The sequence below is a fragment of the Pygoscelis adeliae genome, unplaced genomic scaffold (genome assembly GCF_000699105.1).
Source record: "Pygoscelis adeliae isolate BGI_AS28 unplaced genomic scaffold, ASM69910v1 Scaffold156, whole genome shotgun sequence".
Lineage (NCBI taxonomy): Eukaryota > Metazoa > Chordata > Aves > Sphenisciformes > Spheniscidae > Pygoscelis > Pygoscelis adeliae.
The window spans coordinates 798,956-804,905 of NW_008825016.1; positions in this window are offsets into that span (position 1 = coordinate 798,956).

Sequence of the window (5,950 nt, forward strand, 5' to 3'; positions counted from 1 at the left end):
ATACGGAATTGGCCAGGGAGCATCCTCGGCTCGGTGGCCTAGCCTATGATTAGTGTGTTACATAGTGTGCGCGTATGTAATGCCACCTGAGGATGTCAGACAATTCGTTTAAGACACAAGAGCCTCAAGATCATTACTGAGCTAATCAGTAATCTGGACGCAGGCTGTGGCACTCAGTCACGTGCAATTATCCGAACGAACCATGCAGGGTGGCTGGCACTTGCTTGGGAGTCCAGTACATGGTGCACGCCGACTCCGTGGAATCAAGCGAACGTGAGGGCTTACATGCCATGATTTGTCAGTCTTTGCAGGACAGATATTCACTGAACTCGTGTGCATTTTTAAGAATTTTTAAGAATTTTTATTACTTGTACTTCTGCATTAGGGACGTTTATGTACTCTGACAGATACCAACATGTCCACATTAGGTAATAAAACGAAGCATCCTTGAATTTTCCTTCTTTTAGGCCTACTTGTTGGAATTGCTCTTTTGTAAAGATAAAGGAGATGGAATATGGTTTATCTTTGAGACCAAGGGGTAATTTCCCCAGAAATGGAGAGGCCCAGAAGTGCCCAAAGCAGCTGGTTTCGTATGCATGTTTTTTCCCAAATTCCCCACTTTAATGCAAATGGAGACTGCAGTTGACGTGGTGGCCCTGTCAAGGCGTGTACTGTGTCTACAGTCTAGACCTTACCTCTGTGGAACAACATTCGCTTCATATTTCAATGGCAATTTGGACACAAAATAGGTTTCATTTCCTATTGCACTCACATAGCGCTGAATGACCAGTTAAAAAAAAAAAAAAGGCGGAGCGATGGTCAGTGAGGCAATGCCTATAATGGAAGAGCATGGCTCCAGAACTGTAGCTCATGTGCTGCTGAGCAGGATGCCCACAGGCCCTAATATCTATCACAGGTGAGTGAACTCAGTGAGGTTTCAACAGAGCTCAGTGCTGTGGTACTTAAGTGGCTACTAAGAAACACCAAAGAAGAGATTGTGCCAGAAAGTCTGTTTCCCAAACGGGCTTTGACACTTCAGTGAAACTGGGATTTGGAACAGGAAACAATCTCTTGGCATAAAATAACAGGTTTCTTTGCTTAGAAATGCAAAAACTTGCCACCTTACATTTATTCTCAGTGCTCAAAATCCATCAGTATCATTGTCTCCTCTCTGGAGGAACATTTTTTCTGTATATCTGCGTTTCTCTATATTTCTGAGCCACAAAGAATGGAAATTTGTTATTGTGGGTTTCTTTTTTTTCAGCAGGTTTTCTGCTCCAAAGCAAGAACAAATGGGAGGAAAGGAATGAGCCTTTTCAAAAGCACAACTTGAGACCTTATGGGAACAGGTCTCCAAGCTCTGTAGGAATTCCTGGTTTCAGGGAAGGAAAATTACTCTTTTGGCTTTTAGCAGAATTATTAATCACAGTATTTGTGAGATGAAATGAAATAACTGACAAAGAAAAAAAAAAGGAATTTAAACTCAAGTAAGAGTTACCTCCACTTTTGTGTTTCTTCTGTTTCTCTATTAAAGTAAGAAAATAAGAACTATCATACCAGCTTGCACAACCTCCCCCACCCCCAGGTCTTTATCCTGTTGCTAACCAAAAGCACAAGCCATCAAAAACAGGCAAAGGAGAGGATGATGGACCCTGCCAGTGTCAATCATGTGGGACGGACATCCTCAGTTTAGAGTAGCTTCTCCAACAGCATCTTAAATGGTGATCAACGTATCTCTCCTTCCTAAGTTCGAGTCACGCCTTTTGAACCCATTTGTGCATCTACTTTTGACAACTTCATGTGGCAATTAGTTTCCGTTTTTATGTGAAAGCGTACTGTTCTCTGCTTTAACTATGTGCCTGATAATTTCCCTATTTCTTTTATCATGAGAGGTACTGAAAAATAATTCCCTGTGTAATTTTTCCTAGTACTAAAAGTCCCTCCTTTTCTCAGCTGGAGGGTGCCAGTCAATTTGGTTTATCCTTGTAGCAAAGGCCTTCTGTACCTCTGATATCTTCACTGCTCTTTTTAGTAACTTTTTTGTTGTTATTATATGCTTTTTGTCACTGGTGACCAGAATTACATCCAGTGCTCAAGATAAGGATATGTTGCATCAGTATAACAACATTTCCTGTTTTGTTCTCTGTTCTTTTGCTAATAACTCCTCACAATCTGTTTGCCCTCTTGGCAGCTGCTGAACAACAGGCTCTCTTCAGAGAAAATCCAAAATGACTCCAAGATGTCCTTCCCAGGTACTGAAAGCTGATCACTTTCTATGTGTTGGTAAGATTCTTTCTCCAAGAATAGTGCTTTGTGTAGGTCAGTGTCTAACAATACTGAGCCAAATAAAGCTAGAGGACACCTGATCTCATGGGATTTCCCATGACAATTTATCCGCTGTCCAAAAGCCATCATCCTGCATGACTGACAGAGTGGCCTCTGCATTTCAATTAGTTTCACAGGAACTATGAAACTTCCAATATTTGGGTTCTGTCCTAAAGCCTCCGTCCTGGACTGGTGTGTCTGGGAGCCAGGGGTAGTTAGTATGGCTGTCAGGCTCCGGCGTGTGATGAGGCTGTGATGTGGTAAGGAGAGAGAGAGACGTACCTGCTCATGTCATACAATGCAGAGCATGCTCTTCACTGCTGATGTGGGAGGTCTTGAGCAAGTTTGCTTCTGTAGGCTATCAGCTGTAGAGCAAAAAGTCTAGTTTGGCCTCTGGTCATGGACTCTGAGAGCAATCAGGCAGGAGGGCTTGAAATCTGTAGCTCTTGAAGGCACTGAGGTCCTCAGAAGCTGCTAGGAGACCATGCAAGCTCTGCTGCTGGCTGTGGAAATCAGGTGGAGCAGAGATGTTTCTAATCAAACACTTGGATAAAAAACCAGACGTGAACTGACCTCCATTTCTGGCTGAATACATACTGAGGACTCTTATTTCTAGTGTAGGCATTGATTAGCTGTGGGTTAATCTCACAGAGGCTCTGGGGGAGCTTGTGCTCCACTGCCTCTGAGACCTGCTGCCCAAAAGGCATTGATGGGCCAGAAGTCCAAAGAATAAATGGCTTTGAAAAATGCTTGCCTAATGTGAAGGGACTCCACCATTCAGCACTGAATTCCCATGTAGTAGTGGGTTGCCCATATACTTCCTGCATCCTACAGGGAAAGCAGATAAGGTATGGCTTCTCCTGTATCTTCCCAGCAACTGCTGCTTTTTATAGGCACCTGTTGGGCCAAATCGTTGTGCACAAAGACCTCTCAAATCTGTGAAGTAGTCCTGGTGAAGACCTGCCTGGGATTGCTACAGGCCGTAGTTACATACAGGTTGTTTTCCATGTAGAATCCTACAGAAATGAGGAGTTTGACCTGGGGGTGAATAGAAAGGTGAGCAATTGATACACCTAGTCTGTGTTATGCAGGAGGAGTAGGCATGGTGACCACAGATGAGAGCAAATAGCTCATTTTTAGATTGATGGGAGAAGCAGCTTGGTTCCTGGAACAGCTCACCTCCCAGGAAGACTTGCAGAAAATCATGTGGAGAGCTGCAAGAAGGTTTTCCATAAACAGGGGAGTTTTGGTTAGTGAGGGGAGAGAAAAAAGGTTGTGTTGAGTTTATATTTTCATGGTGAAAGAAACAAGCCTGAAACCTCAGGTAATAAGTGCTGAAAGGAACTCTGCATGCCATTTCGTGTCTTTATAGCTTACAGAGATAGGCAACTGTCTATATTATCAAAATTTCTTGCAGCTGGCCAAACTGGGTACATACAGTTCTACAATAAACAGCCCGATTGCTGACATACTCTGTCCTAGTTTCCATGTAACTAGCTGCTGGGAGCCAAGGCCAGAGAAGGTTTTAATGGTCATAGCCCTCCCTACTTTGACAGGTGCTCTAAGGTCTAAGGATTAGGTGGCTCTTAAGGATTTCTGAACTCTGGCAGGGGACTCTTTGGGATCTGGACATCTGGCTGCTTCAACTGTAGAAAAACTAACAAAAATGTTGATTTTTTTTATTCTAGAAACAAGAAGTTGGGTGACATTTCCTTTTCATCGGAAATGTTCAGAAGTTCTACTTTTTGTGAGAAGCCTTGTTTTTCTTTCCAAAATATTTTAAACTTTCAGGGAATGCAAGCTCCAAGTTGCAGCCAGATCTGACAGTAAATACAATGAGATAATTATCACAGAAAATGTTCTTCTAAAAACCCAGTCCATAACCTATAGACAAAATAAGACATTTTCTTCAATAGTGATATTATCAAAAATGTAAATAATTTTTACAACTAAAGCTCTGCTCCTGCATGCTGTCAGTATGTCATGACCCTCTTTTATCAGTAAGACATTAACTTCCAGTAATTCATATACATTAAGGAACAAACAAGACTATTTCGTAAGAAGTCATTATAAACAATATCCTTTTTCAGCAAATTATCTTCAATGACTTTCCAGAGAATCACAATTTGTTTTAGTTGTGTAAATTAGTAAGAACTGTGTCTTTTGCATCCAAGTTATGATTTCCAGAATTCCATGTATTTGTAGAAGCTTCTTCCTAAGAAAAAACTCTTTATTCTCAGGGAAGAGGTCAGATATGAACAACAATGATGTGTTGAATAATCTTCTGTTTCCACAGTAATGGGAAATAGAGTGGGTGCTGCACAGGAGGAGGTTAGCTTCCTGTGCACTCCGAGGGGAGGGTTGGCTGTAAGGGTCTGGGACTTCTGGAATTAGTCTATGCTGTTGCACCAAGCAATGATTTCTTGGATCTAGTGGTCTTTGACTTAAAATTTGGAAGATTTCACTTAGATGCATCTTGTCTGTGCCCCGAAGTTATTTGAACACAGGAGGGCTGGTTTATTCAGCTTTTCTTCTGTGGATAAACTTTGGATAGGTTTCTTGCCCAAAGATACTTGCCTGCTCAGGCTAACTTTCATCTCTGTACTGTAAGGTGCTCTGGCATCCAAGGACAGGACCACCTGTGGGAATGGAAGATGCTGGGGACTCAGCAGAGTATTTTTATTTCCATAAGATCAACAGATGTACTGCACCCATCCTCCCTCTGGTGGGCTTTGTGGTCTCCCCACGGGGATCCTGCTGGCGGCCCGATGACATTCAGAACAGCTGCTGTTATTTTGACTGGCTGCATCCAGCCTCTGTGGGATGGCAGCGCAGCTGCTTTCCTTTTGGGGCAAGGCATGGAGCAGAGAAATTGAGAACTTCTTTAGAAAGGGAATCTGGTTTTAATATACAAAGGCTTTGGTGATGATGTTAAGATTTTTGTTTGAATATTGTTCTTGGCCTGACAAGCATAACCAGCATTGTTAAGATCTTTTCTAAACTGCTGGTGATCAATTAACTTCCCAAGTAACATATCAATGTGCAACCCAAAGGTAAATACAAGCCAGCTGCATTAAAAAGGGCAGATATAATTCTTGTTACTTTAGCCAATTGCTTCCTTCAAGATACTCTCACCTCCATTTTGCATCCTCTGATCTTTAATACACTAGCTGGCAACTATTGTGGAGCTGAAAACCTGATAAGAGACTTAATAGCTCTGCCTTGGTGTGATGAAGGAGAAGGATGAGTATGATGAAAATACTGATGGCTTTGTAACACTTAAATTCTTATTAATCCTTTTCTGTCCACATGCATGTCCTCACCTACAGTTGTGTGGGACCCTGCCATGCCAGTTGACCTTGGCCGGCTGCCAGGGGCCCACCAAACCACTCTGTCACTCCCCCTCCTCAACAGGACAGGGGGAGGAAATACTATGAAAAGCTCGTGAGTTGAGATGAGGACAGGGAGATTGCTTACCAATTACCGTCATGGGCAAATCAGACTCAACTTGGGGAAATTAATTTAATTTATTGCCAATTAATAACAGAGTAGATAGGGAGAAATAAAACAAAACTAAAACCACCTTCCCGCCACCCCTCCTTTCTTCCCAGGCTCACTTCGCTTC